Genomic DNA, 11,206 nt, shown 5'->3' with positions numbered 1-11,206 from the left:
ATCCTGCCTCTGGATTTCTATTGTTTTTCTTTTATTGACTGGAGAAGTAGCTTGCCATCTAAAAACATCTATTCAAAATCATTCTCACCCAGGTCACTTCCTAGTTGTTATTTTTTATATAAAAACTGGGGATACAAGGATCATACCTAAATATAATAAAAGCAATATACAGCAAGCCGACAGCTAACATCAAACTCAATGGAGAGAAACTCAAAGCCTTTCCACTAAAATCAGGAACGCGACAAGGCTGTCCACTCTCTCCATACCTCTTCAATATAGTGCTTGAAGTTCTAGCAATAGCAATAAGACAACATAAGGAGATCAAGGGGATTCGTATTGGAAAGGATGAAGTTAATAAAACTATTCTTTATTTATGGAAGCTTAAATGTTAGAAGGCAGAGCACTGTAGTGAGAGGAGGAATCAGCAGTACTCAAAGCAGAAAATGAATGTCTTTTGGGTAGAAGAGAGAAAAAATGGGAGGATGAGGAAATCAATGTAACAGCTTCTCAGAAAATTTGAAATAGGTCTAACTCAAGGCCCAGCTGTATTACTCTTGGCCATATACCCAAAGGATACTCAATGATACCACAAGGACACTTGCTCAGCTATGTTCAGAATAGCTTTATTGTAATAGTCAGAAACTGAAAACAATCTAGGTGTCCCTCAATTGAAGAATGCATGCTTTAGATTAATGAATGCTTTAGATTCCTCACTCTACCCAGACATATCACTCCTGTCCTACCTCACTAGTGCTGGGATTAAAGGTATGTGATCCCAAGTGGTGGGGTCACCTTCGTGTGAGCTTTTTTTCTCTTAGACAGATTCAAACTTGAGTAACCCAGGAAGGACTTGAACTAACAGAGATCACTCTACCTATGCCTCCCGAGTTCTGTAATCAAAGGTGTGTGCCACTTCTCCCTGAGCTCTAGTGGCTTAACTCTGGACTCTGATCTTTTGACAAGCTGCATTTGTCCAAACATAAACAAAATATCCCTATAGAGAGATTCACACTCTAATAGTACGAATAACACCACAAATCATAGACATATAAAACAATGAACAGGCCGAACTTTCCTCATAAGAAAACATCTTACTGTATATCTGATCTTTTAACCATATACATTAATTCACTTTAATGTGTTTTATTAATTCATAGAGGATTTCATACAGGTTTATTTTTATCACATCCACTCCTTCTCTTTTTCATCCTCCATCAGCTCCTAGATCTTCTGGCCCAATAGCTCCTCAACTTTATATCTCTTCTGTTCCCTTTTAAAAACAATATACCAAATCAAATTGGTGATGCCTGTCTCCTCATGAGTGTGAGGACCATCCATTGAAATCTGGTCAAAATGAGATTTCCATCCCCTAAAGCCCTCAACTCTCAATAACTTCTCAATTTAAAAGGGAGGCTTACAGACCCTTTCCAGTTCCCATACTAGAAGATTGATTGGTTTGATCCTGTATAGGTCTTGTCACAGCTTCTGTGAGCTCAAGTGAGCAATTCTCATGTCCAGAAGATGATGTTTTACTCAATATTTTGTGTTCTTAGAATCTTTCCCCAACCTCGTCTATGATTGTTTCTGAGCCTCAGTGGTGGGGTGTCAAAGTATAGATGTCACATTTTTGGCTGGGGATTCCACAGTGACTCACTCTCTACAGTTTGAATTTTTGTGAACTTCCGCATTAACAATTGTCCAATGCAAAAAAAAAAACTTGTCTGATAAGGTCTGAGGCTACACTTATTTTCTGTGTCTTACAAGAGCAGAAAAAAACATAATGATCTTTCCAACACCTGTTAGTTAGTGACACTGTAGATATATAAAAACCAGACATGACTTGTATCTGCAATTTGGAAATACATAATTCTTATTTTCATTTATCTATGCCTTATTTACTTTTCTATTGATGTGATAACACACCAAACCAAGGCAACTTATAACAAAAAATGTTTAACTGACTTACAGATTTAGAGGGTTAGAGTCCATAATGGTAGGGCAAAGGCATAATGGCAGAGACAGCAGCTAAGAATTCACATCATTTTCTACAAAGAGAATGCATAGAGAGAGAAACACACTGGGAATGACGGGCATCTCTTGAAACAACCAAGACTGTCCCCAGTAACATATTCCCTCCAATAAGGCCATGCCTCCTAGCCTTTTCCAAACATTTCCAACAACTAAGGACCAAGTATTCAAATATATGAGCCTCTGGGGACCAGTTTTATTCAGAATATAATAGTGTGTATTCATAATATATGATGCTTGGCATTGATGGCATTTTTATACAAACATAAAATGTAATTTTGAGTGTATTCCACACCCTACTCCTCTCACACATTTTTCTCATCATTTACTCTTCCTGTTAGTAGCCCTTGTTTTCACATATATAAACATCTGAATATATATTCTAAGAACATACACACACACATATATGTATACATATATGTACAGACAGATATATGTCTACACACTCATATATATGTCAAACCAGAAGTGAGAGAAAATATGTGATAGCTGATTATTGGAGACTGACTTGAATGATTTATTATGATTATTTCAAGTTGCACTGATTTCTAGCAAGTGACACAGCTTCACATTTATGGCTGGGAAGTCCATTGTATATTTCTTTGTGTGTGTGTTTGGTTTTCAGAGACGGGGTTTCTCTGTAGCTTTTGGAGCCTGTCCTAAACTAGCTCTTGTAGAACAGGCTGGCCTCGATTCACAGAGATCTGCCTGTGTTGGATTCCTGAGTGCTAGGATCTAAGGCATGTGACACTACCACTTGGCTCCCATTATGAAATTAAACTACATTTCTTTAACCATTCTTCCACTGTTATCAGCACCTACATTTATTTCATAACGTGCTGCAACCAGCAACAACAGCAAATGTGGATCAGCAGTTATCTTTGTCCTATGCTAACTTGACCTTGTCTGGGTAGCTATGCTGGAGTGGTAAACCTGGTCATGTGGCAGCTCTAATTTTAGCTTTTTGAGGAGCCTACATGGTGACTTGCGGTGCCTGCATGGCCTGGGGGCCGAGAATAGGTGGGTGATGTCCGAGTTGAATGGATGCACAGAGCAAGAGGTTGAGGTGGAACAGCTTTTTTATTGTTTTGCTGGGGCTGGCTTTTATACCACAGGGCCAGATGAGGGGGGACCCTGAAGGGACTGTAACCCGACCCTGACAGGGTTCATTAAATAGTCACTGTGTACTCAAGAGTCCTTCTTCTACTCCGGGAACAGAGGGTATTTTTTGTGTCAAACAAGTTTTTCTTTGCAGTTAAGCACCACAAATGGGAACAGGGATAGCATAACTCAGGGCGGCTATTCCTACAATTCCCCCTTCTTTGTTTTATAATTAGGGATCCTGTCTTAGGTCCTGCGAGGGAAGTACCTTTCTTACCCACCATAGGGCCCCCGATGCTCTGTCTTAGGTTGGGGGTCTCCTTACAGGTTGTTTGTCCTTAGAGATCCTCATTTATTTTAGCATCTGTAGCCACACCTCATGACTTTCGGGAGAGTCACAAGCCAGACTGAGTCACACCTGTGGACAAACCCAGTCAGGGTGAAGATGTTTAGGGCTCGTTTTAAGGAGAGTAGGCCTACTACCACCCCTACTAGTCTCAAGATCCCCAGAGACAAGGCACCACCCCTTCGCTGTGTTCAACCCCCAATCTGGGCCATGGTATTTCACCATTCCTCAGCAGACACAGGTTTAACACAAGTTTTATTAATTATAATAATTTGATGCGTCAAGGAGCAGGTAAAGTTTACAAAGGAATCATTCCAAGCCCCCCTAAGGTAAGCATTAAGGCGTTGAACCACGAAGGACATATTTTTCACTTCCATAAGGGTCACACAGGCAGAATGATAAAAATGAGAACAGGAGGTTTGTTGCACTATCCACAACACATTAATCTGCTTCTGTAATAAGGCCGTTTGTTGATTTAAATTTAATATCACCAATCGAATACGTGAATTAATGATATTTTGGGTTTCTAAGGCCTGGGTAACATGGCCAGCAAGAGTGTTAACAGTCTTTGTAGTAGCTGCACTCTGGGACACCGCAATTTTTGCAATGGTGGCGGCTGTGGCTGAGATGGCGACGGCAGTGATGACTGTGGTGGTGATCCCAAAATCTTCTTCTTCTCTATATAGGATCATCTCCCATTCATCATGTGGGTTTTTTACCACCAGGGGAAACCAGGGCAGGAATTTTCACCATCAGCACGGACTCATCCATTGGGGGCCAGCAATTGCTCAAAAAGCAGGAGCTGGAAGAACAATTAAGGACACCATCCTCCCTGACCGATTCATTAAAGGAGACAAACATAAAGGAAGACAGAACATAAGCTAGGCTGACAATAGAGAAATTTATTTCTGTGGTATAATTAATCTGGAGGGAAGTTTTAAAGACGTCCAATGTGTTTCATTGGGCTGTAACATTGAAGGCCGAGCCCCTTTGAAGGGCTGAAGGCCTAAAATCTGTACACGTATGAGGGCCACAGAGAAACATGCCCATGAACGCAGGTGAAACCCCTGTCATATTTGGATTTCTAAAAAAATAATCAAAGGCCCCTTTAGAGAGTTTTTAGGTAGGTTGATGATTAAACCACCATAAATATTTATCTCCCTCTAATTTTTATGGTTTCTTAGGAGCACAATTTTCCCAAGGCAATGGTAAGTATAATCTAAAGGATTGTGGCATCTTTCAACATAAGGGAGCTGGTCTTGGAGGGGTTGGAAGTACAGAAACATTACTTTGAAAATTTATCGGGTAAAATTATTTTTCAATTCAAAACAGGGATTCCCAGAAGAATTAGAAGAAAATTCTCCCAGAGAATAATTACTAAGGACCACACAAGGTCCAGAAAGGGAGACATTAGGCATTGCTGAAATATTGGTAATCCTCCAGAAACAGTGGGCATGGGATATATCAATCGTTAAAATACCCAGTGAAGATCTTTTTAATACTGTATTTGCTGCACGAACCCCCAAGGTATAAAGGTGGAATATAAGGATGGAAAAACAGAGCTTATTTTTCTTACAGGCATCAGTATGGGTGAATTTCTGACCAGTGCCCATCTCAGGCCTCCCTCAATGTTCTTCATTTGAACCCATATTATCAGGCCCAGTAGGGCCTGAGTCCATTGGCCAAACATTTTTCTCTGGCACCCAGATGGGTTTTTTGGTTCCTGGAGGGAAGACAGAAATGGCTCCCCTCATCCTAGCCAGCATGGGTGTCAGTGATCGCCATTGTTCCGTGATACTATGTTTCCATTTAATTCAGCCCAGAGATTTGGAGGATTTCTGCCAATGTCTTTCCATTGTTGATAGACCTTGTTTATCTACTGTTAAAAAATGTAAAATTCATAAAATTGTAGATAATTGGGTATTTGGGGAGGTGATATAATCCCCTTTTTTATTTTACAAAAAAAAATGTTTAAGGGTAGCATGTGTGTCTTTCACTATGTCCTGTCCTGTGGGATTATGTGGAATTTTAAAGCTATGTGTAATTTGCTATTTTTGGCAGAATTTTGTAAACCGTTGGCTGGTATAAGCCACTCGTTGTCCGTTTTGAGAAAGTCCAGAATGTCCATATAGGTAAAAGCCTGTAGGCAATGGGCAACAATGTCTTCAATCTTTTTCCCCTCAAATGTAGGGAGGCATAAATTACCTTGGAATAAGTATCTACAGAGACATGTAAAAATTTAAGTCTGTCGGTTTGGGACAAATGATAATTTTTATGAAGATGACAGGCTCATTGTTCCTCGGAAAGGAACAAAGCCATTGGTCAGGTGAGGGAATCAGCAAGCTTATTTCCCTCTGTCAAGGGCCCTGGCAGATCAGTATGGGCCCGAATGTGGCCAACAAAGGCAGGAAATTCTCTTTGGCATGTAAGACTTTGTAGCTGAACCAAAATGTGGAAAACCTGAGAGGTAGGTAATATGTATGGCGAGGTTTTTAATGGCCTGACAATCCTTGTCACATATATATTATCATTATACAAATTGAAGGATTGATCCTTGAAAAGGGAAAAGGCCATAAGGCAGGCAGTGAGTTTTGCAGCTTGGTCAGAAATTGGACCTGAGGGCTGTTTTTTTTTTAATTGAATCAGAGACCACCACCGCATAACCCTTGGAAGAACCATCAGTAAACACCAAGCACACTTCCTTGATGGGAGAGGTTTTAATAATTTTTGGAAAGATAACAGGATGGTTTTTTAAAAAGGAAATTAAATGGGAATCAGGATAATGGTTATTAGAAATGGCTCAAGTGGTTGTGATAAACAAGGTCCATCCATCTTGAACCCTTTGTAGCCATGTTATTTTTTCCTTTTGATAAGGGATCAGAAATTTATTTGGGATCCTGCCAAAAACTTGTAAACTAAAATCATATGCCATTCATAGGAGCTGTAGTACCATTTTATAATATGGGATCACCACATTCTTAGGGGAAGCAGGTAAATGTAGCCAATAAATGGGGCCCCCTTGTCAAAAAATGCCAGTAGGTGAAAATTGTGAAGAAAAGACCATGAAATAAAAAGGGCGGGAATAATAGAGGCAGTGTAGGTGTGTTTGTTTAAGAGCATTAAACAAGGCATATAGGGCTTTTTTTGCCGCCGGAGTTATGATCCTGGGGAAGGTAGGGTAATGGTCCCCAGGCAGCATACCATAAAGGGGCTTAAGAGCTGCTGTAGGAATAGAAAGGGAGGAATGGATCCACTGAACATCTCCCAATAATTTCTGTCAGTCATGGAGGGTCTGCAAATAGGAACAATCCATCTGCAGCTTCTGAGGCTGAAGCCCAACAGATTGGATTTGAAAGCCCAGACAGGAATAGGGGAAATGTATCTGTACCTTCTCTGGGGCCAAAATGAACCCATGTCCCTCCAGAAGGGTCTGTAACTCTGTAAACATAAAAAACTTTTCTCTTTTGTTGGTGTTGTCAGAAGTATATCATCCATATAATGGACAATATGGAAGGAGGGAAACTTACGCCGAAGTGGATTCAAACAAGCTGCCACATACATTTGACAAATAGAAGGACTACTGGCCATGCCCTGGGGGAGAACGACCCACTGATAGTGCAGGGCAGGCTCTTGAAAATTAATGGAGGGAAGACTAAAAGCAAAGCGAGGACTATCGCAAATATGCATGGGTCTAGAGATAAAACAATCCTTAAGGTCTATAATGATCAAGTGTCATTTTGGGGGAATTGTCACTGGGGAGGGCAAGCCTGGTTGAAGGGTCCCCATAGGTTGCATAATGACACTAATGGCACACAGATCCTGTAACAGTTGCCACTTGTCAGATGACTTTTTTATAACAAAGATGGGAGTATTCCATGGAAAGGTAGAGGGGATAAGATGTTCAGCCTGCAATAGTTTTTCAATTAACTCATGGACCACCTGAAGCTTCTCTCTAGACAAAAACCACTGTTTTACCCACACTGAAGTGTTATCAAGCCACTTAATTGGTATGGGTGCTGGCAGCATAACAGTGACCATTATCAGAAGTGCCTCAAGCCTCTTCTATCCTTGGGGGCACGGGTATCAGTCAGGAGGTCCACTACTGGGCACATTACACCTTGTCTTAAATTTTTAGGCCTTTGCCTTGAGTCCATCCCATCTTTTGTATCATTTTGTTGGATTTTTGGGATGATGAGGGGCCCTGTATGGTGAGAATGACCCCCATGTCTTCCAAAATGTCCCAACTCCACAAATTATCTGTGAGTCCCGGGAGGACATATGATTGGAAATAGCCTGTCTATCCCTCTGGATCCAGTCAGTTTGGAATTTTTGTACTTTTTGGGGGTATCACCTGACCAATTCCCAGAAGGGTAGCAATCTCCGCCTGTTTAGGCCCTGCTTTAGGCCAATGTTTTTTGGCAAGAATGGAGACTTCTGCTCCCATATCCAAAATTCCTGTAAGGGGTGTATCCTCTACCTTTAAGGTGAGTTGAGGGAGTTCATTCAAGGTGGCTACCCAAAACGCGGATGCCCCAGTTTCCCCTAAGCATTGTCTTTCATGTTTGTCTTTTAATACCTGAGTATCATCGGGGACCATTGGTATGAGGATTATTTGGGCGATTTGGTCCCCAGCTGGCACTACTGTCACTCCTTTTTCAACACAGAGGCCATAATCCTAATTTCCCTTTTCGAGTCAGTATCCACCAGTCCAGGATGTATAGGGATACCCCTAAGGAGTGCATTAGCGCATCCCAACAGTCAGCTCAAAGTACCTGGAGGTGGGGGTCTCCTCACCCCCATAGACTGGGCCTGTATTCCCATTTTGGGTGTCAAAACTGTTTGGGCGGCAGGACTGAGGTCAAGTCTGGCACTCCCTGGAGTTCCTCGGACAAGTCTGAGATGTGAAGGGGTAGTTTGTGGGGACAAAATGAATCCTATCGCTCCCTGGAAGGGAGGTCATGGCTCCAGATGCACTGGCTTTGAGGTCCTGAGGCTGGACCCTCTTTCAGTTTTTTGTTTGATAAGAGGAGGAAGAGGCTGTCCCTCCACATCTGTCTTAGAGCGACAATCATTGGCCCAATGGTATCCTCGCTTGCAGTGGGAGCACAATCCTGGGTGGGGAAGGTTGTTAGTTAAATTTTGGGGGCACTCTTTTTGAAAATGTCCAATTTGGCCACAACCAAAGCCAGTCCTTGGTCCCTTAGTGGCACCATTATTGTCCCCACCCCCCTTTGGGGTCCTAGTGTAGCAGCCAAGACCTGACCCTGAATAAAATTTCCATCGATGTCTCAACATATCCAGATATAGCCATTAAGACTCTTCTTCTGATGGGGACAGAGGGCTTTCTTATAATACTTGTTAGCATTTTCATAGGCTTGCTGCTTTACCATGGGCATGGTGTTTCCTAATCCTCCAAAAAATTGCTCCACTACTTGTGTAAGTTGATCTACAAAATCTGAAAATGGTTTGGAAGGTTCCTGAAGGATTTTAGACAGATGATCTCCTTCGTCAGTTAGAGGGAGGGCCTTCAAGGCCCTGATGGCTGAAGCTGCCACCAGGGCATACACTGTCAGATTGTATTGAAGTTGTTGTTGGATGGTCCCCAAAGCACCTGTCCCCATCAGCATGTCAGCATTTCTCTGGGGTTACCTGGCCTGTGCACTTTGAGTGGCAGTCTGGGTGTATCTATCCTGAAATTCTCTTCTCCATAAGAGGAAGTCTCCCCCACTAAGCGTTGCACAACATAGCTGCTGCCAATCACTTGGGGTGAGATTGAGGGCCCGAAAGGACTCCATCAGAGACAGTGTAAATGGGGCTTGTGTACCATATTGACTAGTGACTTTCTTTAATTGTTTTAAATCCTTAAAGGCTAGAGGTTCATGATGGCAAATCACCTGCCCTGGATTGTTGAGGTCGGGAATTTCCATAACAGGGGCAACCACTGGACAGCATTTAACTCCTCCTCGGGAGCCTCCTCCGAGCCCAACCAAGTGGGAGCAGCCAGAGGGGTCCCGAATGGGTCAGAAAGAAGATAGGGAGGAGGCTTGTCCGGCTCCCCAAAGGTCCCTTTTGATTTTTCTTTTAGACAGGCCCTGCATAATTTTCGCTGCAGAGCTGCGATTTCTCCCTCCAGAGTTTTTTTCCTCTGAGTCTGTTGATTTCCCCCAAGCCCTTTATATCATCTTCAAAATCAGACAAAGAAGGGTAGAAGCATGTTTGCACTGAAGGATTTTGTTTGGGATGAGCCCCTAAGTTCTGAGGGGAGACTCAGTCCCAGGATTCATTTTCCTTCCCCGTCTCTTGAGGTTTTCTAGTCTCATAAGTTTCTTCCTCCTCTAACTTACGGGGTCTCCCCTTAACAGGCTGAGAGAGCAGTTCTGCTTCCATGTTGGAGAAAATATCATAACAAAGCAAAGCCTTAGTTTTATTCTTTTTTTTTTTTTTGACTTTTAGACAAGACCTTTTTTGTTGCCTCCAGATCCTGTTTAACCCGGACTTTCTCTGTAAGTAAGGCATCTGGGATCTGTCTCCAAAGGGAGAACATGGCAATGGGCAGGACCTCAGGTCCCTCCTTTCTCAATGTTTTTGAAGATCCCATAGACATGTTTCCATTCAGAAATATTGAGGGCCCCACTGATGATGAACCAGGGACACCATGTCTCAATGGTTTTGAAAAAAATCTTTTAATGTCTTAGTTTTTACAGCTGTCCCCTGTTCTTTTTTTTTTTTTCAGGAGAAACTCATGTGAAATTTATTTTTTTTTCCTCTGTTCTTTTAATAGTCTCTTTAATTGAAACTTTAACTTTGATTTTCCCAGGATGTTTCCCATACTTTTTATTTTTATCTTCCCCAATACGTCCCTGCCAGCTAATGGGATGACCTGGTCCACTTACCTCTCTTTCCGGTATCTCGATGGGACCTCCAGTTGTCAAGCCTACATGGCCTGGGGACCAAGAATCGGTGGAGAGTGTCCAGGTTAAATGGATACACAAATCACGAGGTTGAGGTTGAACAGCTTCTTTATTGTTTTGCTGGGGCTGGCTTTTATACCATGGCACCAGATGAGGAGGGACCACAAAGAGACTGTAACGTGACCCCAACAGGGTTCAAGAAACAGACACCATGTACTCAAGAGTCCTTCTTCTACTCCGGAAACAGAGGGTATTTTTGTGTCAAACATGTTTTTCTTTGCAGTTAAGCACCTCAAATGGGGGCAGGGATATCATAACTTGGGGCGGCTGTTGCCACAGTGACTGGACTAACTTATATTGAAGTCAGCAATATAGAAGGGCTGCCTTTTGTGCTCACATTCACCACCTCTTGATATTTGTTTTTTTGGATAGTTGCCATTCTCAATGCAGTGAGAAGGAAGTTCAACACCATCTTAATCTGCAATACTCTGATGATTGGGGGTTTGGTCTCTTTTTTTAAAATGTCTACTTGTCATTTATAGTTCCATGTTTGAGATTCTTATTCATTTATTCAGTTCATTTATTAATTGGGTCATCTGATCTATTCTTTTTAAAGGTTCTTCAAGTATTCTAAGTACTAATCCCCTGTCATGTGTATAGCACAGGCTGTCTTCCATTCTGTAGCTCATTCTTCACTTGATATTAATGTTTACTGTGTTGAATAAATGCTTTTGAATTTATTTAATAACGTCTCAGTTGTTCATTGCTTTTTCTTTTCCCTTTCAACTTTGTCTTTTGGGGTGGGGCACATATGCCACAA

Source organism: Myodes glareolus, chromosome 7 (genome assembly GCF_982192425.1).
Source record: "Myodes glareolus chromosome 7, mMyoGla1.1, whole genome shotgun sequence".
Lineage (NCBI taxonomy): Eukaryota > Metazoa > Chordata > Mammalia > Rodentia > Cricetidae > Myodes > Myodes glareolus.
The sequence above is the reverse complement of the archived record's forward strand: the minus strand, read 5'-3'. Positions refer to the sequence as shown.